The sequence below is a fragment of the Rhea americana genome, unplaced genomic scaffold (assembly GCF_003343005.1).
Source record: "Rhea americana isolate MKP2758 unplaced genomic scaffold, rheAme1 scaffold_2, whole genome shotgun sequence".
In the NCBI taxonomy this organism is placed as follows: Eukaryota; Metazoa; Chordata; class Aves; order Rheiformes; family Rheidae; genus Rhea; species Rhea americana.
In genome coordinates this window covers 3,002,905-3,026,918 of record NW_028186149.1, presented here as the reverse complement: position 1 = coordinate 3,026,918, position 24,014 = coordinate 3,002,905, and the positions used below count along the sequence as shown (strand labels likewise).

At 39.1% G+C, this 24,014-nt stretch overlaps 1 protein-coding gene across 4 annotated transcripts in view; it reads right to left on the bottom strand.

The window, feature by feature from the left end:
* The window catches only part of APBA2 (amyloid beta precursor protein binding family A member 2), a 110,953-nt gene that overhangs the window by 86,615 nt on the left and 324 nt on the right, over positions 1–24,014 (bottom strand). The window lies entirely within an intron of this gene.

The window sequence follows — 24,014 nt, the reverse complement described above, 5'->3', positions numbered from 1 at the left end:
AACAAATCATGTGTGAAAACTGTCCAGACTGTCCTGCTTTTATAACAACAGTTTCTCTTAACTTTTTAATTTTTAAGTTAATTTTAAGTTAATTTTAATTTTTAAGTTAATTTTAATTTTTAAGTTCTTAAAATTTTGAACAGCATAAAAACACTTAAGCAGTATATATTTTGCAATAGTTTCTCACCTGAAGATGTCTAATTTTATAACCACAAAACTTTAATTTTAAAGCAATGTAATTGGACCATTAAGTAGACATACTTTTGGTTCTTAAGGGACCACTTTGACCTAACTGGTGATACTTACTACAGTTTACACTCTACTTTACTATCACTTTCTAACTTCCTCAGTATTTTTCCTGGAGAAGCATGGGATCTGCTCCCCTGCACCGAGCTCAGCAGCTCGGCAAGAACTTGCCCTCTACAAGCAACCTTGTGCTGCTTTTTCCCAGGGAAACTTCTATGATCTGTCCCACTATCACCAGTTTTATGACAGTTAAGGTTGCTAAGATACATACACACAAAAATTTATATATAAAAGGATATTTCAGATGAACATACTGTTGAACTAAAATGTGACTTTAAACTAAATGCATTAGTCTGCTGATTATTTTTCAGAAATCAATTATTTCATAATGATGCTGGAGGCATGGATTTGAATTTTAGTTGAAGAGAAAAGAATGCTTGAGAAATAACAGAGGGCAATCTTAAAAATGTACATTATGTGGAAGAATAGATATTAACTGTAAAAACTCAAATACATGTAATTTTCTTTTAGTAGTTCTAAGTAGCTCTGAATGCGTTATTAGTTATTTTCTAGCCTGTTAGGATTATCATGTCTCTTGAAATCCCTTCAAAAATGTTCTAATTTGCCTCTACTGTAGTCACTGCAGATTTAAGCAGCTAGCCAAAGATAATTCAGTTTTGCATCCGTTCAATTTCAAACCATAATGATAGCAGCTATCTATTCTTACTTATCGTCATCTTCCTATTCTGTTCCAACTGCAGGGCAAAAACATGACTGTAATCCACGAAGAAGCAGGCTGGAGAATAAACTTCTTATAGATCTGCACAGAAGGTATGAAGCATCATATTAAAAATAAATATTAGTGCTTCATTAATCCTGCAGAACCTTAGTTGTATTAATAGTCTCATCTTTACCATTCAAGCTGTCCAACTAAAGGCTCCAAGATTGCTGCAGGGGCTAAGGATTAGCTATTGAACTAGGGCCTAAAGCACCAAACCCAGCGGATTCTAATCTTGAATTGTTAGCTGCTTAGTCGCCACCTTGTGAAAGATTTTTCTTCTATCCAAAAACACAATTATACCAGGTATTTGGAAGAAAATAAAACAGCTGCTGCTCTGCATAGAAGGCAACTGAGTGTCACTAGTTACAGAAAACAAAAATGGCAAAGACTGGCAAAAATCAATGCAGTTATACCCCAAACTACTCCCCTGGACACCCTCTGTAGCATAAAAATGAACGTCAGCATCTTATCGCTGTTGTGCAGGTCTGCAAATCTGCATCAGATTTGATTGTACTGCATGACAAATGAGAATGCTTTTCTCCAATCCTCAGCCAGTCTGATAGATGATAACTATACTCTTCCAAAGCCGTAGCCCCTAGGCACCCTATCTTATTTGCTCAGGACAAGCTTGATCTATTTGACTTTTTTTTCCCTATACTACTTCACCTTTCATTAAAGCTCAAGTAAATTTAAGCCTCTTCCTCTAAATTCTTTGTATTTGAAATTCTGGCATTGTGCAGAGGAATTAGCTGAATAGCCAGCGATGGTACTTTTTAACATGATCACTATTTTTTTATATCCACGAGAAGGGCTGAGGTTTGGGTAGATTTAAGAAAATGAGCTTAGAGCAATCCATTAAAGAGACAAAAGGGAGCAGCCATATAAAGCAAGCAAACAGGTAGCTATGTGTCTCTAAAATGTAACAGAAGAGCTAAGAAATGCTTGTGTTTGTGGAACTGGGAACTCAGAATGATAAGCAAGACAAAAACAGGGCACACTAACAAAAAAAAGGAAATTTTGGAATATTAAAAAAAAGGCAGCACAAAGTGCCATTGTGCAAACCACATGAAAGATAGACACTCAAAAGTAATAGCAGCACACGCTGTAGGCACCTAATGCAGCTCTGACAGTAAGATCAAAGCGTACATCGAGGCAATGCGTAATTAGTGGTGGTTTCTGAACAACAGTGCGGCTGACCGACTCTGGCTAGTGGAGCTGGTAGCAAAACATGGTAGCTCTTGTCTGCTTCCAAACACGAAAGCTAATCAAACAGTTCTAATTCAAAAGTGCTAGAAACAAAAGCGGGCTTTTTAGGGTAAGGTAAGAGAGAAAGGCAGATGGAAGATTGCAGAGCCTTCCTCTTGCTTCTTGCAAAAGATCTAGAGGAGCAGCCCAGTTTGCAGGTGGGGGTGACACTAAGGGCCCTGCTGCGAGCTGCGTTGGACCCGGCTGCCCGCTGCAGCTCCTCCTAACTGCGGAACAAGGCCAAAAGCAGGGGGCAGCTGGCCCGCGGGGTGATGGGCACAGCGCATCTGTCGCCTGTTGGTCACCAGTTACCACGGCCCCCGCTCCGCTTGGAGCTGGCCTGGGGCCATTGCCAGCACCCCAAACGACCACACGCCTGTCCCTAGGCAGGGGCCTCGTGGTCGCTGCTGCTGGCAGCCTCYCTCCTGCCGGCAGCAGAACGAGCCAACAGCGGTCTTGGTGGCTAGAGATGGTGGGAGGGAAGCAGTGGGGTTTGGGATGGGTGAAAGCTGCCCGTTTTTCCTGCCGTGATCTCTGCTAGATCCTGACAGATAGAGGTTTTTAGAACTAAGGGCCCTGCCCCTTCCTCATCCTGAAGCTCACCGCCAACCCCATCAGCCGTGTCCTTAACACCACCGCTCACCTTGCCACAGACATAAATTAAGGGTGACATATTTCAAATCAGGCTATGCGGGGCCTTGTGACACCGCACCAGAATTCATTAGGAAGCCCGAGCGCAGGAATTCATTAGGAAGAGTGAGGCGTCCCAGAGCGGAAGGAGGGCCCTGCCCAACTATGTCCCTGAACAGGTATAACCAGAGCTGCAGCCTGCCTCCAGAAGCRTCTGTAGGGAAACGACAGGCCGAGACCGAACCTTGCTGGCGTCTTCCCGCACTGCCACGTACAGTACGTGCCCTGTACCACCCGCCAGGCTCGCTTTCCCTCAGGAATCACGCTTCCTCAACAGCAGGCTGCAGCTGTTGGGAGCTCAGCTGGGAATGGCACCTTTTGGGCTTGCCTCAAAGCGCAGGTCCAAATAATCTACTGTTTTAAAACAAAACAATGGATAGTTTTGTTTTAAAATAACTATTGTTGTAAAAGAAAGCAAAAACCCAGAAAGTTTTCATGCAGAGCAGCCAACATAAATAACTGCAGTTATACCCAGGGAATGGAGSGTAGAAACACAGACGCACAGACTGGCTCAGGATCACCTCCTCTTCTTCCAAGCAGATGAGATTTGCTCTTGTTTTTGGCTAATGTATGCTTTGCCTTTAAGAAGCCATATTTTTGCACTTGTCTGTATTTCATTTGATAAGCATATATCAGGTGGTCATCAGAATTCATGAATATTTCCTCATAGTATTTTTCTGAAGCTTCTTCCCAAGTGGTAAGGCCTAATTACTCTTTGGATACTCACTGGATGCAATTTCTGAAAACAGTCACTGATAGCAATCATGGTATTATCTTGGATGTACTTGCTGACTGCAGTTTCTGTCTCTATTTCCTCTGCTTTCTAGTGAAGAATAAATACAAATTTCTTTTGTTTTAAATCAGAGAGTTGGAATTGGCATAACAAGGTATGACAGGTTACAGCAGAAGTCAGCTCTTGAGAATTCTTTATTTCCCCATGCCAAATCTGAAGATGCCATAAATTCAAATCCTCTGTGCCAGTCATAAAATTTTAATTACCTAAAGTAAAAGTACTGGTACTATTTACCAATGTTCTTATTTATTTCTTAAACCACTAGATTTAACACCACCAAAATAGACTGAAGATTGCAAAAGGCCATCACTAGTGTATTAATACTTCCTCTTCAGCATACATGTGAGCACTCTGTAAAGCTTGACTATAATTAATCTGTAATCTAGTCTCTTGTTTCTCACTGCCAAATGATAAATTAACTACTAGCTACAATCATGGATGGAATATTAATTTATACAATGCCCTGGGGGTACTTCTCTATGTAGTACAAGACACCTTATGAACAGGATCTATCTCAAAGCTTTAATAGAACTATGAAACAAAACAGAACAAATCTAGCCAGGATCACTTGCAACTGTATGAAAACGAGAGGTACACCTACTTAACACTTCTACTATGCAGCACTGAAATACATAAGAAATTAATTTTAGACTTTCTTGAAAGGATGAAGTTCTCTCTTAAATAAACAAAATCATGTACCTTTCTATACAAAGTGTTAGTATTGTTTGGAGGCTTGTGAAAAACAGTATGATTTTTTTCAAGGTCAAATGATATTCCCTGAGCACAGCACTGTACACATGTTGAGTAGCTGAGCAGGGGGAAATTTGCCAGTTCTAGAAGGGATGTGATTTTTCCCCCCTGTTGCTCTGCAGTGCCTGCTGGAGCATCTCACCGCACATGCAAGTGTGGCAGAYGGATCCGGAGGTTCTGCCTCCAGCCTTGCCTGCTTCACAATTTCTTACATGCTGCAGGCCATCTTGCAGCATCTCCTTGCCTTCTAGTGCATGAAAACGACCTTTACACAGGTGCAAGAATGATATTCAAATAGTCTCCTCTTCCATAGTCTCTACTCAGGTTCCTCTGCATTTTTTTTCCTGAATGTCAGGAAGACAGAGAAAGTATGATTTTTTAATATGGAGGGGGAGACAGCTCCAAGGAATATTAATRTTCCTGTGGCACTTGGCAGTACCAAAATATGCTTAAGATGCAGTATATTGCAAAATTGCAGCATAACAGAATGCCCATTTCCAATTTAGTAGCACTGAAAAAAGGATAAATCCTGAAAAGGAAAATTCTGTCCTCCATCAGTTTTTCACAGTCCAAAGAAAACTGAATACAGCATGAGCTCTTGGTAAGACCACAGGGGACTGCAGTTTCTTTATAAAATGCTAGATTGCATTTTGGTAGCTCACAGCATCCCAGCACAGAATGATCAAATCGAGGCATCTGGTCATTTGACTACAAACTGCTTGAGTTTTGAGCCTATCAGCAATCCAGAATGGCTCTCATAGCACTAGAAATACAGCATAGGAAAATGCTTGCCAAGAACAGGACAAAAAACACTGAGGAAGAAACTGGGTTATTTTCAATTTTCTAAAAGAATATTATTAGCTATTATGAAGCTTTCTGTCATAAGAATTTTTAAAATTCCTTACAACTGATATCAATCACTACAGCATACATAAAATAATTTAAAGCTTTAATTACAAAAGAACAGGCAAGGTAATTTGAAAATAGCATACAGATTTAGCTAATTCAGACATTTCAAGCAAGACTCACATTTTGATTTCACCTTCTGTTCTTGCATTTTAATGTTTTTAGCATCCTGCTTTATCAGAAGGTTATCACTTATTGCCCAGGAAGTCTCAGAGAGCTCCTGTTCTCCTCTCTGGACCCAGCCGTTCGGTTGCTGGTACAATCTGATGGGGAAGAGCAGAGCAGACGAGAAGCCTAGCAACGAAAGGGGGCAGGGGAAAGCAGTACACTGCCTGCTCCAGCGACGCAGCCCAGCAGCAATACTGCTCGTGAGGCAAGAGGCAGAATCATTTGACAGCTTAAGTCTAGACTACTACAGTGAATAAAGTGCTAATATATCAAAGTTCATTGTACAGAGCCGTCCTCACAGAAATACGAACAGCTTGTTTGCATGGAGTGTAAGACCTTGTAAGCTACTGGAAGCAACTTACAGTTATTTTATTTTTCACAAGGCTCTGATGAAAGTCCCAGTCACAGCTTTGCTAACAACCCTTGGCAAGGCTTGGGGTCTCATTAGGCACACAGAGCACAGGTCCGACTGCTTCATTACTCGTTGCAAACTTATGGAAGGACGAGGCACAGGGTATGTGCTCCTGAGCTTCCACTAGTGTCCCTTGGGGAGGCTAATCCCAAAACTGCTCAGCAGAGGGCACAAGAAAGATGCAGTCCTCAAACAGGCACAAGGCAAAGGGACAGTTCCCAAGGTCACTTCCCAGCAAGCCAGATGATGGGCGTTACCTCTGTCTGTTCTGTTTAAATAGAAAATGCAACTAGGCCTATCATACATAAAGCGCACATAATATTAGTTGAATAAACCCTCATAGTCCATTTGAGATAAAATTCATGATATTAATAATTGCAGGATGTTTCAAACACTCAGCTCTCTGAAAAGTTCAATGTCTGAAGAAGAGGATTTAGAAATAGCAAATGAAAGAACTAGTCCCCAGTGACACCAGGCAAATGAGCAGCATGTTGGCAGATATTAAATCCTACAGCATAAATAATCCCCTTAAACCTGCGTCTGTGAAACCTAACAGGGAATTTATGAAAGTATCTGTCCCTTATGCTCAATTCAAAGTAATTTAACTAAGCAAACAAAGGATGAAAAGCAGGGTGGCCAAGATGCTCTTTACTTCTGGGAAGCTGGATATAGAGGACCTTGGTAAGATTCATTTGATTTAGATGTAAAAGAGGACAGCCCACCATCTATAGTTTGCAATACAAAATTCACACATTATTTTATGCAGTTCCAGAAAAAAGCAATCAGCCATTGACAGATCATCCCCAATAATCAAGTTGTAAGTAAGGATATCATCTCTTGCCCTAAGTAAAGGGCACATGAAGTTCTTTATTTAGTATGCTGTCACTTCTTTAAACTCCGGCTCTCTGCAGCTTACTTTGGGTGACCTGCAGACAGATCTTTCAGTTTTCAGAGAAGCACTGCGTCTACAGAGTGAAAGTACAAATGCTTTTTATCTCCCAGGAGAGCTGTAGATGCTCTGTACTTCAAAGGATGAGGATCTTATAACTCTACTAGAGTTAATAAGGTGAATAGTTACAGAAAGCCTATTTCCAGTTCTACTTAGGTACCTATTTCCAAATGTTACTGTGCTCTCTCTCATGTTAGGGAAGATGTAAATGGTGTCAGTCCAAACCTGAGTTTTCTGAGATGTAAACTCTTTAACTATTGTCTTATCAATGCAAAGAACAATGTTTGGGAAAAGCCTTCTTTTCACCAGTTAAGTCACTTGAGTGATAAAGAACTTGATAACTACTTCATTCTTAGCTGTTTATAATGACTGTTTTTATTGTCAATTAGCTGTATTTGTATACTTATATCTTTACCCTGAGTCAGTCTCTCTCTGTCTTTCTGTTTTAAATGAATCAAACAGGAAACTTTACTATTATCTGTCCATACTTGTACCAGAATCCACCTATGACATTAAGAGTCTGTATTCAGGATATCTAGTTGAAGAGCAAGAATGCATTTACATGTTTATTTATGTCAGATAGATCCAGGTACCTAGCTAAATGCAGAGGCAAAGCAGTTAATCCTCTTCAGGAAACAGTTACTGAGGTACTTTACCAAAGATTGCCAGTAACTTACAGACAGATGATGGCCAAGTGCTTCCTATGAAACAGCTTTGGGCAGACAAACAGGTGATACCCCACCCAGATTTCTGCCCGTGGAAATTGCCRTACCAAAGATGGGGATTTTTGATTTTGGAGGATAGAGCTATATTTTACCTTTGTTTTTCTGACTCAGTATCTTTATCACCTAAACACAGAAGATTTCAAACCTTTGCTTTCTTTGATGATGTTAGTGGTGCCAAGGATCAAAGTGCTTTATGGAGTCTGACATTAAACTTGGATGAGAAGACAAGGTCAGCTCCAAGTACCTGTTTCAAGAACACCTTAGGTTTGAGAGAGACAAATCCTCACTCAAGTGCTCTGAAAATTGTAGTGATTGCTATAAAGGATCACTGATGTTTGGGAAGTAATGAGACACCTTCACGAGTGATTAAAAACAGGATGTGAAATAGCATCAAGGATCAAGCTCAGGCTGACAAAAGGATTGTGCAGTCTCTGGGATATGAGAGAATGTTGCTCTCAAACTCAACACATGCAAAGTATCTGGATAAAGTTAAACACACAACTAGCTTGCAGTTACAGAATTCTTAAGAAAATGTGACTTTGGCTAACTAGACTGCCTATTCTAGCTTGAAAAAGTTTTTTGGTAAAGATAGAGGCAGGCAAAGTTCAAGTGAAATCCTTGACAGAACAGACATTTTATCTCTCAGCTGAAGGTGCAGGCACTAATTTCTTTGTTTAAAGCCTCCATGTAAAACTGAGCAGTCACATGCAGCCTGGCTCCAGAGGCACAAGGGTTTTTATCCCGTCAGATCCTAAGGGCATGTAAAACAGAAGCAAGATATTTGTATCCTGTTTAGCAGGAGTTGTTGTTGAAAAACGAAGAACTAAGCTTCCTCAAAAAAGGCAGGGCTACAGAGCACTGGTTTACTCCTAATCTTTAGGAGTTGTGGTAAGAACAGGAATGGACTGAATATTTATGAAAATCTCTCTGATGATCTTTGCAAAAAGGTACTTTGATTTTACCTGATTTCAGTAGTAACTGAATCCTTAGGATTCAAGGGAAAATAAACCAAGTCTTCTATCGCTAGGAGATGAAGCCCCAGTAGATGAATCACTTTGGAGCATACCTCCCCTGGTTATGTCAGTCTGTTGAAAGTTCATGGAAGCACTCATTTCCTTTACCTCTTCCTGACAAGAAATGAATGTTTATCTCACTTTTCCCAAGTCATTATAGATTGTTCCAAACACTGGAGACTTTGATCCTGCCCCCTGCAGGTGTGTGATAAAGCTGATGGATTGTCATTATCAAAATAAGAGTAAATACAAATATTAGAGCAGAAATCGTAGATCAGACTAGCATAAGCCTTTAGCAGTTCATATTATGCTGTTGATTCTGTGCTGGTTCTTTTTAGCCTATACCTCTTGCATAGTTTTTGACTGAATGTATGTCATTCCTCCAGGCCACTTGTGGTAACCACACTTCAGGAAAGTACAGGAGACAGTATCTAGCTGTCTCTTCTTAGTCTTCTCTGCCACCCTGTGCTTTGCTAGAGATGGGGACAATAAGAGTCCAAGTGATGCTAGGAAAATCCTAACAATTCCTAACAGATTAGAGACTTTAAGCCTGTCTTTCCCTTTCCCTTTCCATTTCCATTTCCTCCTCTTTCCTTTTAAATCTGTAGTAGGGATAAGTCTGTCTGCCTCTAACTGAATACACTGAATAAAACCTAGCAAGTTCCCACAGATGTAGCTATATCTTCTGTATCAGTAATTGACAGGCTAAGTAGGCAATAAAGCAGTACAGAGCACAGGTTTCTTGAATTACATGGACCATCCTAAAAATAAGGTGTTATCATCAAGCCTTTCACAACAAAGTGAGCAATATACTACGAAATGGGATGGGCTATGGTTGTCCTCTAACAGCAGCATTGATCTATTCACTCCAACCCTGTTACTCCAAATCTACGCGGAGTAAGAGAAGCACACAGCATAAAGGAGTATAAAGGCTATAGAAAACATAGGGGGGATTAAACTTGCTTGAGTCCCTCTTTAGGCATTTCCAATCCCAGAATCAACCTCTAGTGGAAGTCAGAGCAATCTCAAAGCCGCATTAACGTACATCTGTCTGAGTGTATCATTCAATATGCTCTTTTGGCAGCCAGACAGAAATGCCTTTCTGCTACCTTCTCCTACACACACATTTGATGCCAGGGAGCGTGAAAGGTGACGGTGCTGAAACCAATACAGAAGCCACAGTGGGGTCTTAATGCCTTGGGATTCCCCCACAAAGATTTGTGAATCTTTGATAAGGCAATTGGGCAGCTTTGCAGATTTTAGTGTTCCTAAGAGACCCAAAACCAGTGTAGCAGGCCTGATACCCAAGTTTGCACCCTGTTTTAAGTGCAATGATTTTGTAGACTGTAAAACAATATGAAAAGAAATAATTTGGTATCTTCAAGACAAAGATGAGAATAAACATTAATGCCACATCTACTATGACAACCATAGACTGTTCAGGTTGGCTAAACTACGACAGATGCATTTACAACACAAAGATCTAAAGAGCATGGCAAACACAAAGGCATTTTCTGCATGTGTATGGAAAATAAAAACATACACCACTCAGATGTTTAACTGTAAGAGTTGAATTTTTGTGAAAATAGTAAAAGATCATGAAAAAGTGAAACTTTTTGTTGGCTAGTCAATGAAATTCACATTGTCTGTATCTTAAAGAGCATTTTCATTTAAAACCATTCAAGATGAGCCTTGAAGCCAAGAAAACTTGTGTGTCTAGAAAGACTTTAGATCACCTCTCTTGTGAGCAACTAAAACAGAATATATCCATGTTATCAAAGTTCAGCAGCTGGAAGCTTTATCCCTTGCCAGATTGAGCAGTAGCTTGTCTCAAATTGCTTGGCATCAGACAATCATTCTTCAGCCTGTAGATGTTTTTCAAAGCAACCTATTGACTTGCCTTCAAAGGGCCACAATTTGTCAACTCAGAAATGCTGTCACAGAAGATGTGCAAGCTGGGTGGGAGCCTAAGTCTCAAATTCTATTAACTCCTTTGACACTTTAATGACCAATTTTCTGACATGTAATGAATAACTGTTTAGCTGCTGTAGCAGTAGGTCAATGTTAATCTCAGTAAAAAGTCTTTAAAAATAGTTACATTATTTTCATAGCAGCAACTTCTCTTGTGCTTTGATAATCATTTATGGCTTGTAAGACAATGTAATATTAAAATGTTTAGCAGGCAACAGTAATTACAGCTGTTCTTCCAGACTTACAAACCAAGTTAACCATAAAATATTAATTCTCACTAAAACTAACTCCAATTTGTTAGTACTTCATATTTAAACTTTTACTGGGGAGAAACCAAAAACTTAAAAATACCTAAAACCATAATGAACTTGAAGTTTTCTCCTAAGAGACCTCTGTTAAGAACTTTGTCTGATATATAACACTAGATAATAAATAAGAGTGCAGTGCATTATTACAAATAATGGACTATATTTTCAGCAATAAGAGTTCTGGATTAATAACTCTCTGTTCCCAGGGCATACATCTCAAAAATTCAACATAGGCCTGTGCAACACTTAAGCAAATGACATCTATGCTAACCACCTCCACAAGGCTGAAAATTAACTGCTATGCAATACTCCAAAAAAGCGTTATTACAATGTCAGCCATTCCAATTATTAAAAGCACCATGTGTTTGAGTAAGATATGGTGTCACGGTTAATCAGATTTACAGTTAGCCTAAACAGCAGAATTGTTGTGACTGCAGCAGGTAAAATAATGGTATCACATGGAAAAYTTCATACATAACAGATCTCTTGGATAAAAGGATTCCTGAAGCACAAGGTGGTTGTGCCCTGGTACGACAGAAGGTTATAGCTAGATATAAGTACTGCAGAGAACTACACACAGGAAACTTCATGCTCCCTATCTGTCTATTCCCATTCTTGGTGTCATATGGTTCTCAAAGGACTAGAATATGTTTTGCAGAGCATTAATGAAGATTTACATTTATATGTATAAGCTTATATAAAGCAAGAATTCCTCTATTTTATTTCATCTCTGGCAAGATACTTCTGTTTTGCTTAATTCACTTGAATAAATAATATCTTTCCAAATTTCTCTCAGTAAATGTAGCTGTGCACAGGAATTAAACATTTTTCCTTTCAACATGAACTAACTGATAGATCACTGAAATATCTTACCTGAAACATCAGCATTGACGCATTGTGGCTCACAGCGTATTTTGTATTTATCTACGAATTTTCCAATTCAGTATTCTATGTCTCTCATTATCACTAAGCATGCAGTAAATAGCTAGTAAGCAAGAATATAAATGACAATATGAGTCTTTCTAATACTTATTCATCCGTGTTTGGATTATTTAGTCCTGAGAAGATTGTTTTTTCTCCAACTGGTGCTCAGGACTACGTGTGTATAATTTTGGTATCAGGTTTGGAATGAGTAATGCCTGGTCTGCAGATAATGGTCCATTTCCTTCAATAGATAGCACAAAGTACCAAGAGTGGCAGAATATGATCCTTAAAGAATACTATATATAATTGTTGTGCTCATTAAGAAAGTCAATCGCAGACAAATTCCTGAAACAACAATTGGACAAATTCCTATTTTCCTATCATTAGGTCAAATAGCCTTTATCTTTGTAAGTTTAATTATAATGGTCTGAACAACTACACCATGGCATCTTTCTCCTCCTCCTAACTAGAACTTCTCATGTTACAAAGAATCACACAGCTACAGCCCTGGATGTGGAAGCATTTTGGGGAGCAAAGCACGTCAAGGAAGTTTGTATCTTGTAGCAAAAACGGAGACTTGAAATACCAGTGAGCAGTGCCCAGTTCAAACAAAAGGTTAGCCTGCAGCCACCTACTCTGCAAAGACAAGACACACACAGTCCCCTAATAACAGAAAAGTTGTTTTCATCTAAAAAAATAATAGTAATAATAAATTACTAGAATTACCAGAAACAACAAATGTAGTTACATCATGCAGACCTCTCCTGGGTTTTCTCAACGGGTGTTGGACCTTAGAAAGTTTCCTTACAGGAAACAATTTTGTACCATGACATATAGTCTAACATTGCAAGGCTGTAAATCAACTTTTGCGCCCTCTGACATCTCATCATTAGATTCAAGTGCTGAACATGTACATAACATTTTCCTTTCCATTTAATTCTTCATCTTTTATTTGTTATAGTCAGAACTGTCATTGGGGGGCAAATTAATCCTAAACAATTTGTGTTTTGGGAAAGCCCATTCAGCAAAGCTTCATTTTGTTGAAAGCCACCCCTTCAATAAAGAGCAGAAAACTACAAGCAAGTCTGCAGGCTATAGGGGAATGAAAAAGAGTGTGACACCCCACACTGCCACAGTACTGATCAAGAACAGTAACAACAGACGCAGTGTAACAATTATAGAGTTGTCCTTTTACAGTCTCTGTAACACAGAATTTCTTTTTCTACTTGTGCTGGCTCACAAACTCTTTATATTCATACAGCTGATTCATTTAATGCATTCTTTCATAAACGTAGGCCTTTTTATCTCTGTAATTTAAGCCAGCAAAAAGGTTAAGAGCAAAATTAAACAAAATGGTAACACTAAGTGGAGTTTTCCCAGTTGAGTATAATTAACCTCTTTTAATGAACTGACTGATAATTAGAGCTATACCTGTTATTCCAAGTTATYGGTAAATGTTTAGTCTGTTATTCATTAAACCCAGTCTTTCACACCCTATCTCTTCTCCAATATGAGGTTATATTGACTCTGTACCACATTTTTCTGCTCTTATGATATTCTCTTCCGCTACCTTTTTATACCAGAAAAAGTATAAACAGAACATACTAAGCTGTCAGYAGCAATGTCTTACTAGCAATGCCAATTTACTGCTATCTTTGTAAATTTTTACCATAAAGAGGTCCTATATCCTTAGCTTGCTTGTAGGCTCCACTATATTAAGGATATATGTATTTTAAGAATAGTTCTATTTCATTCCAGATTCCTATTGTGTTGGTTAGTATKTCAGTTCCACATATGTGGAATTATTATTTATAGTCAGCTATATACATGTAAATATATATATAYACACATACTAGAAATTTTATAGCCAGATGCAAATACTTCAAACTTTACTGTCTTTTTTTTTTTTTTTTAATTTTCCCCTTTGCTGGTCTTTTTGGTATGTGGGGGTCTCAGTGGTCTTCAGCACATTTCTCGTGATGGGCAGCCTGGCCTGCTGCTCAACAGGAGAAATCATTGCTTCATTGGTTAGCCTGCAGCCACGTAGTCTGCAAAGACAAGACAAGCGCAGTCTCTTAATAACAACAGTTGTACCCAAGCACAGTGGATGGTCTGAAGAAAAGACCAGGAGGAAGGACTGCTCCCAGTCCAGCCAGAGGTGATGGCAGCCAGTGCATCCACAAGCCCAACACCRGCTCATCGTCAGGCAGGGTCAACCCCAGTTAGAATCACATGTCCATCTGATGTTGARAGAGGTGTAACCTTAATGGCAACATGGACCTCCTCCTGTCAAAAGGCAAGATCCATTGGGCCAGCATCTGGTGAGGATTAGGAAACTTAACTGAGAGTAGCAATAGCCTGGACTCCCTGTAATGCTATCCAATCTTATGATGATATCTAGCAGGACTACATTAATTTAATACATTACCTTAATTACTATATTAATTCAATTAGGACTATTACATAGATTAAAATATGTAACAGCGTATGAAACAATTACTGATTAAAAAAAGGCTAGTTGAGATAATCTGGATGGCATTTGTTTGTCTACATTTATTGTGAATGGCTATAAAAATGTTAACTACAATCATAAAGAAAAAAAAAATCCAGTAATTTAAGCTTAAATCATTCAAACAGATTCTGGTTAATTTCAAGCAAATTATTTCCACCACAACTACTACTGCATTAGCAATCACAAGAATTCTTCAAAATTAGTTAAAGATGTCATAGTTTTCTTCAGATATTTAAAGTCCATATTCACAGTTTCTCCTTTCTTCGGGCCTGTGTGAATGGAAACTCGAAGCTGAGATTCTCACACACCAACAGCTGGACCCTTAACCAAACCATAAAATATCACAAGACTCACAAAAAAAAATATTAACACATCTCATTAATTTGATGCTGGCTCAAGAGTAAGCCTAAGATTTTACTAAGTTGTGATTAAAACACAAACACAGAGATACAGAGAGAGAGGGAACAAAAGAAAGTTACTCTCATAAAAGGCTAGTGCTCTAATATAAAAAAAAAATCTCAAGTTTCCCTCATTCCAGTTTTTAAGATGCAAAGCATAGAAGACTATGGTTCTACTCCTCCTGTAGCAAAAGCAATCGAGTACAAAAATGAGAGAGAGATATTTGTAYGATGGGAAGCTGGTCAGCTAACAGTTCGTTCCTTTCCTGAGCGCTACTGCACAAAGCAAGAACCAGGTTAGGATAACACTGTGGATAAATCATTAGACACCGAGTCTGGAAACCCTGGTTTTATTCCTGGTTTAGTTACCCAGCAGTGTGAAGAATTCTGGGCAAGTCATTCTAATGTAGCTGTCTTAGTCTCACTGCCTGTAAAACAGGGCTATCAAATGCACTTTCTTTGCTCAGATGCTTTCTGGTAAGCAGTTCAATAGCTAAATTTTACTTCACATGACACTGCAAAAGAATTACAGTAACGATATATACATCTTATGCCTCAATAAAACTAATATAAGGTTATTCTTCCCTAGAGCAATATAATCTTAACAGCACTTTTTTTGTTCAAATCATCATCTCTAATTAGATCAGCTGCTAGTTGGTGGTTCCAGTTATGATGAGTACTTGTAGAATAATAAATGGGGGACAACCATCAGCGGAAATACATGGTTTAGAGAAAATTTAATACAGTTGGAGATAGGTATAAAAACCAAGTGCCAAAAACCCACTAAGGTGTGTCTCTTTTCAAGTACTGAAAATAGTAAGCATCACAACAGTTACACACTGTCCTTTTTACTTCTGGGGAAATGAGTGAGATTTCCTCCCAACTTTGAAAACACAACAAAAACACAAAGAAAATCTCTTTATTTTATATATATATATATATATATATACACACACAGACACACACATACATAAGAGAAAGAGAGAGAGATGCATTCCAAATACCCCACAGGTATTTTCATAGTGAATCTTCCCTGAAGCAAGCGGGCAGTCATTAACCAGCAATGAAGGATTCTACCCTCAACAACCCTCCCGACACTGGCATAAGAAATGCAGTGCAGCTCAGCTAAGAACAGTTCCCATCCTCAGCTTCTCTCATGCCACTGGCGTAGGGTCGAGTATGAAATTTCTAGTCACTATCTGAATTCCTTCTGTCTCTGTCTATCATCCAGCACACCACAGCTCTGATCTCCTGGGCTGTAATATGTCAAATACTTCTACATAATTAAAGTCACGTTCACAGACTTACTGGCAAAGAATGTCACAGGGATAAGATTCTTTTTAAAGCTACCTTATCTCCAATCAAGAGTTGTATTCCAGTAACACAGTATTTTGTGCCTAAAGGATTCAGTTTCTTTTTAAATAGTAGAAAAACACTGCTTTCTCCTCCACAATCCAGCAATAACAAGAAAATATTRCTGTGCTCTGGTTTCCCATTGTAATTATAAATCAGAGACTATGAAGGATGCCGAGAGGCATTTATTTACTGATGTAGGCAAAATGCACATTGCCATTATTTATGGAAACTATAATTTATATTCCTCTCAACACATACCTTTATTGCACTAGCAAACAGAATGTTTCCCTATTTTATTGGTTCATTTGTCTCTGAGATTTTTGTTGTTGTGTTTTGGGTTTTTTTAAAGGGGAAAAAATGTATGGAGGTCAATAATATATGAACAAATTGATGACAAGGTTTATGGACTGTCAGGGTATTTTATATTTTAATGTACTGTTAACAATTCATGCTTTTTTAAATGCAAATTTGGGTAAATTCAAATATCAAGGCAAGTAATTCTGGTAGCATGGCAACAACATGCTATGCTGCATAGTAAGAGTCTGGAACTAAGGCAAGCCTTTGCTTCTTTCCTATTCTATATCAGTTTATAAGAATAGAAATATCTGTGTTTTCTGTTGAACTGTTCTTATGACTATGCCTGAGTTAGTAATTGTAACGACTTTTAAACAGTATGCGCACAAATATAAGCACAGGATTTGCACCCCGACTCAAGACAGTACAGAAACTCTTGGAAACAGTTAGCAGGCAGCAAACAGTTTTAGGTAACATCTGAAGAGCAATATCTAAAGACTTTGATCCTGCCCAAAAGAACTTTTATTTATTTATTTATTTATTTATTTATTTACTCTACTATGTACCATCTGGATTTGGTTTCCTATATCGGGGAAATGCTTAATGGGAACGAAATTCTAATATAAACATGGAAGAAAACTTATGATAACAGAAGTCCTTCTATATGGCTAACGAAACATGATAAAAGGACAGAAGGAGTAAAAGAYGGAGGCAGTACAGAGATTATAGACCCAGCACTCACAAAAATTAATAGTTAGGGCCAGTAAGCATATGGCCACATAGACTGTCTTTCCAAATATAGCCATTTCATGTGGCACGATAGCTCATTAATAGGGAATACATGGAAAYAGAAATAGGAACCCTTCAGGTAAGAAAAACCTTCCTTTCTCATTGTTAATAAAATAGATTTTACTCTGATTTACAACTCATGTAGGGGGAAACTAGACCTGTCCATAAAAGCATACTGGGGGCAACCATAGTGACAGAGCACTGGASCAGGTTGCCCAGAGAGGTTGTGGAGTCTCCTTCTCTGGAGATCTTCAAGGCCYGCCTGGATGCAACCCTGTCTACCATGCTCTAGGTGACCCTGCTGAGCAGGGAGGTTGGACTAGATGATCTCCAGAGGTCCCTTCCAACCTTACCGATTCTATGATAGTGCTGAAAACCTTGCCAATTCACATTCTAGGATGTGGTTTCAGAAGAGTCTTTAAAAGTAACTCAGATGTCATTTCATGGAGCAAGAAATTCATGCAAACTGTTTTTTTACTGTAAAGTAACTTCAAATTCTGCTCCAGTTTCTTTGGAGAGAGAAAAAGTAAACCACACAGTGATCCTTATTATCATGTCCCTGGACAGGCTGAGCATCCAGGCCCCTCCTCACTAGCACAATACTCAAGAAGACTTGAGCATTTAAACCACATTAAAAACATGAATGTGTATACCACCTGTATGGTATACGAACCATGGAAGAGGCATAGGAATGAACAGGAATGAAGGCGGAAGAAAAAAAGAGAGGAAAAAAAACTGCACTACGCTTGGAAGATTCTGAAATGGCCCATTATTCATCTAATAACCAACACTTTCACAATTTTTAAATTAATATTTCAAAATATAGATTAGTACTATAGCTCTCCTGAATTGGTTATTGCATTCAATGTTAGCTAATCAAGAGTGCATCCCAGGATCTTATTAAAATGAAATTTTACARGTATTTTGTACATACTTAAAAAGATGGAAATGTAAACTCTTTCTCAAAACTGGCTTGATTTTAGTATTGAATGCTCTTTGTAACAAGAAATCTAATTATGTTTTCTCCCAACAATACTTCAACTTCCGAAAATGCTTCTTGACTAAGAAATTGCAGCTAAGATGGCAATCTTTAATAATTAGAAAAAATATAGACATGGATAAAATAACAAAAAAGTTATTTTATGTATAATGTAAGATTTCATTCTTTCTCTGACGTAAAAACCAGCTGTTTTGTTGATCCTAAACACTGCAGGCCATAGAGGTCTAGTTATTCTCGGAGGTTCTTATAATACCATTTAGAGAGGTGCTGTTCTGGGGGAACTTAGAGCACCCACCATGCATTTTAGCTTATAGAAAAATAAAAAAAAAAATGTGGTTTAGAAATACGTGACTAAATGCCTTGGGGATATTTGAGCACCAAGAAAAAGAAAGACATAGAGTCTGGGATTTTTTTTTTTTTTTTTTTTTTTTGATCGCTCTTCAGTCACTCTTTCAGAGACAACACTTTAAAAATCTGTCACTTCCTCCTCCTCAGGGAATTTTCACATACAAAATAGACAGATGCAGGATTCTCACCACTAATACACCTGTTGCCTTGTTTTCCTCCCCTCTTCTTTCCTTACTCCCTTCCTTCCATGTTCTCTTGCTTTATGATATGCTAATTGTATTTCCCTAATCAGTACAGTGCTCCTTAAGTAAGTCAGCACTTAAAGGTCCTTCTCTTAGGGAAAAGGTGAACTTTCTCCAAGTTTTAGTGCTTCTTCAGTAGCTTATCCAGAGGAGGAGACTGCACTGGTGTCCTAAGAGATCATTCTGACATCATTCCTAAAACCTCAGGCTCTTAGCACAGCAAGATGGGAAGATGAAAGTCTGTGTATGAGAACATGACTTCTCCATCTCCATTAACATGCTAAAATATGAATTTACATTGATATTTCTGATTTTTTTTATACTTCCTGCATCCTTTCTTTTTTCTCTTTGAGGCTTTATTGTAGAAAGATTTCAGATTTCCCAAATCAATGAGAACAAATCCGCTCAATTTTTACTGATAATACTATCTCACTAAATCCCCCAGAGAACCGCGTAGTGTTATGTTAAGATAATCACTTGGCTGTCACCCACAACAAATTCAAACTGGAACAAATGGAAAGCAGAGATGACTCTATATAGTCACTGCAGCAAGGACATTTTACTGGATAAAATAGGAATGAGCCCAAAAGGCACTATATTACCTTGTCAGACAACGAGTCTTGGCACCCTGGACTAATGTGGTCAAGTAACTTGTGAGAATTCCTCAGCTGTGAGATTTTTTTTTTTTTTTTTTAATAAAAGATGTTGCTATATTCCAGTGACAGTACAAGAAACTTGCCTCTTGGGACCCYCTTACCAAATCTTAGCTAATTCTAATCTCTACTGAGGTAAAAGAATTTTAGTAAATCCTTCAAGGATCTTGGGAACCCTTGACACACGAAGGTAGAAGTCTCTTAAGAAAAAAGAGCTTGCGAGGTCTGGCCCCTCTTCTGTAGGAAGGTTTTAGGAAAGAAAAACAACAAATTAAACTCTTTGAAAACACTCAAAGATAAAGTACAGTCAACCTGGGGAGATGAACTTGTGCAAATGTTGTGGTTGTCAAGTGTATGYGGGATTTCTCCAGGAGTATAAGATAAAAAGAGGGAAACCTAGAAATAATGCTTACAGATATTCCTAACAGTAATGTGCTAAATTAAATTTGTACTTTATTCAGTTAACAAAGTGGAGACATTTAACCAACCTTTSAAGTAATAAAACAGTAACAAGCTATTCCTATGTGGATAGATCTTCATTACTGAAGTCTGTAACTAGGAAGGCTATTCTCTGAGGTAAACTTTAACAGTTCGAACCAGAACTATCCCAGGATACTCCTCTGCTCACCTCCCAGTGGGAGTCCAGGTGGCTATGAGCAGCACTGCAGAAGTGCTGCTGTTTGAAAATCCTTATTTAGACTCCAAACCTCACACCAGTTACAGCTGAAACATTTCTCCCTTCCAAGACTTCCAGTATCCCTTTTTACTGACTTGTCCTTTCCTCTTCATCTATTTCTAGTTCAAAAGAAAGTGATCCCTTCATGCATGAGTATACTTCAGAGTATGTACCTTTAGCAGTATTTCACTCAACCTTATTATCTAAGAATGATGCTTTTTCCTTATTGTCCCCACAGGGCTCCTAGTTCCTCCTCCTCCTCCTAGGTGGTAATACCTATTAACCCTACAGTTTTCCATAGCAGCCTCTGCTCAGCTCTGATTTACTCCTCTTGAAGTGTGAGTCACCCTCCTCTCCTGCAGTAGCTGAATGAAGGCAGCATGTACTGCAACCAAAAAGGACTATGGTGCACTCAGATGACAGTGCTGGCATTAGAAGCAAACAGTTTATTCCTTATCTATTTTTACCAGTTGTAGAAGATTTTTTTTTCCTGGAAAATAATATCATTAGTAGAGATGAATCTTAAGTTTTATTCAAAATTGAGACTTGGAAAAAATGTTCTCATGCATGCCATGAAAAGAATTCTAAGAGCCGTATTTTCTGCTCCCACAGGCAGGACAAGCCTAAAGCAAGGAATACTTCAAGAAACGCACTATGCTTTCTTGAGCAGCTTTTCACACAGCTCTTAAGGGTAAATAGGTCCTCAGGGGAAAAAAAAAAAAAAAAAGTCAGATCCCCACATTTTAATTCTCTCTTCAATAGACTAAAAGCATTTGCAAGTACCTGAAGTATTCGTAATGAACGTTCGACTCAGCAGTCACGTTTYGTGGAGTGTCTAAGAACTAGTGATTTCTGATTCTGCTTTCAGCTCTTCCTCTTACCCCACAATGTGCATGTATCAGTGCTTTATTTTTCCCAGCTACAAGAACTACTAATATGTCTCTTGCATTAAGATTGCAATGYTTTAATCGCCTCACAGGAGCTCTGAAAGACATTACTTTGAAATGGTCTTGCTTGCAAGGAGCAAATTCTTGCTTTTGTTTATATCTGCATTAAAAGACTAATATGTCAACCAAAGACTTCTTCTTACGATCAGGAGGCTTACAGCAATGCATTAGTTTACCCACACAGGTAATAGCAGTTGGCCAGCGTGGCATACTAATATCTACATTCCATCTTTGCTGTGACGGAATAGTTTTAGGATGGAAATTCTACTCCTTTCTAATAAGTTCTGACTTCTGGAAACATTTCTGCTTCTTAGATCATTTAAGGATAAGTAAAAACACACAACTGAACAGTTGCTCATAGGCTCATAGGATTATTCAGGTTGGAAGTGACATCAAGAAGTCTCTCATCCAACCTCCTGCTCAAACCAGGTCAACTGGCCAGGTTGCTCAGGGTTTTATCCAGTCTGGTCTTAAAAGCCTTCAGGGATGGAAACTGCATAGGCTTTCTGGACAACCTATTCTCATGCTTGATTGTCACAGGGGAAAYGTTTCTCCTTATATCTACTCTGAAGCTCTCTTGCTTCAACATATGCCTGTTACTTCTCATTATACTGCTAAGCACCACTGAAGAGTCTGACTCTGCCTTCCTGATGACCCCCTTGTAGATAGTGGGGAGCTGCTGTTGGGCCCCTCAAAGCTTCCCATTCTCCAGACTGAGAAAGCCCTGCATCCTTAGGTTCTCCTTATCATGTATCTGCTCCAGCCCCAGCCCCAGCCCCAGCCAGTCTGGTGGCCGTCCACTGATCTCACTTCAGTTCATTCCAGTTTATCTATGTCTTTCTCGAACTGGGGCCAGAGGGGGAGGGAGCGGCAGGGGAAAGAGGTAAAGCTGGACATAGTTTTATAGGCACAGTATAATGAGCGTTGAGTAGGGAGGGATAATCACTTCCTATCGGTCTACTGCCTTCATACAGCCCAGGATGTTGTTGGCCTTTCTAGGCTTGCTCATGTGCAGTTTGCTGTCCACCAGGATCCCAGAGCAGCGCTGCTCTCCATCTGCTCAGTCCCTAGCTTGTATTGCTGTGAGGGGTTAAAGCATATCCTATTTATTTACAAGGGGTATTGGTATCACAAGTCTGGGACCATGTGAAAAAGCATCTGAAGCCCACATCTTGAACATGACTCACTGAACTTCCCAGACTGAGGGTTGGGTTCAAAGTCTACAACCAACAGGCTGTTCTGGACAGAAATAAGATCCTTCCTATTTTTCTGTGAGAAATAGCTAGGAACAGGTTATTTTTTTGCTAGATTTCTTTACCTTCACAGCACAGGAACATATGCTGGAAGAGGTTTGAACTACACTATTTTCAGAAATGATTTCTTAGCAAACATTCTTACCAGACTGGTAGGAGAGATGCTACAATCTCACTTCTTGGAGTGAATCTTCATATACACTGCCTTAAGCAAAGGACACCATTAAAGACCTAGTTCTCCTTTAAATTCATGTGCAATCTCCAATCTGAACTGGCATTAACCAGCTAAATGCATATACACATACATACATACATACATATATATATATACGTACACATATACACACATATACATACACTTTTCAGGGAGCTTCCATAAGACTGACCAAAAGACCTGAGCAGCCATGGTCTTTCCAAGAACACTCTTCTTAAGATCAGAGGGTCAGAGAGAAGTAATAATGTAGCTACTGACTACAGGCAACACTGTATTTTCAAAAATATCAGAGATTTTAGGCTTAGGAAGCCTGAAAGAATCAAGATTTACAATAATAGGTCCTCAGCCTGAGATCCAAGAAGCCCAAAGCAGAGTCAGGACAGCAACTTCCTTGGCAGTGGGTACCCGCAGCACCACATGCAGAAGGAAGAGTTCTTTTCTCCCTGTCTGTCCCTTATTGAGAAGGAGCTAGGCTATAAAGAGATAAATTTCAGTCTTATGCTGTAAATCACTTCAACATACAGATAATTAACATATACCATATTTTTACTTCTTAAAATGGCAATAAACAGTTACACTAAAATTCTTCACCCTTAAAAGTCACCTTATTTGGAAATAGTATTGCTTACATGTGACCATACAAAGCTAGGACAGCAGTTTCTTCCGTTTTTTACGTATACAGTTCCATTGGTTAAATAAGGAGGGGTTCTTGGGTAACAGGTATAATACGCAAAATACCGTTGCTGCAAACAGGTTTTGCATCCATGGGAGATTATATGGTGGCTTCGACAAGGTAATATAAGCGGAAACAATACCTGTATTTTTTTTTTTTTTACCCAATCAGGCTATAGTATTTTAAGATTTTTCTTAAATATCAGTGCACTGCACCTTATCTCTGTATCATGTATGCTGTATAACCTCTTGTGTCTTTATTTAAATTTTTTTTATGTCCTCGCTAGCATACAGTATCCATCAGAAGGGCACTGAGCAAGTGAACCACACAAATCTGAAAGCCCAGACCGTTGTCTGAGGCAAAATAAGGCAACCGTTGCCTCACTCCCCATGCAGCCTTCCCTCCCTGTTCTCCCCCCACATTCCTTTTGTTATGGCAATACCAAAAAAAAAAGGTCTCAAAAAAGGAAAAACGAACAATACTGTAACGTTTTGTGCTGTTTATCTGAAGAAAAACCAAGTGGAGAATTTTTAATTGAGCGGCTTTTCCCCCCCTCAGACCTCCTGATGAGGGGAGGGTAATAAAGGGGGAGTGGATGAGAAGCCCCGCTCCGCTCCACGCGGCGGGCACGGCACACCGGGCACAAACACCAGCCTCCGGCGCTGCTGCTCGCCGTGGCGGCTCCTCTCCCACGCCTCGGGGCCCCGTCKCGGCGCACCGGCTGCTCAGCCTCCGGCGCCCCGCGAGCCGCCGGCGTCCCCGCGCTTCCTCCTCACGA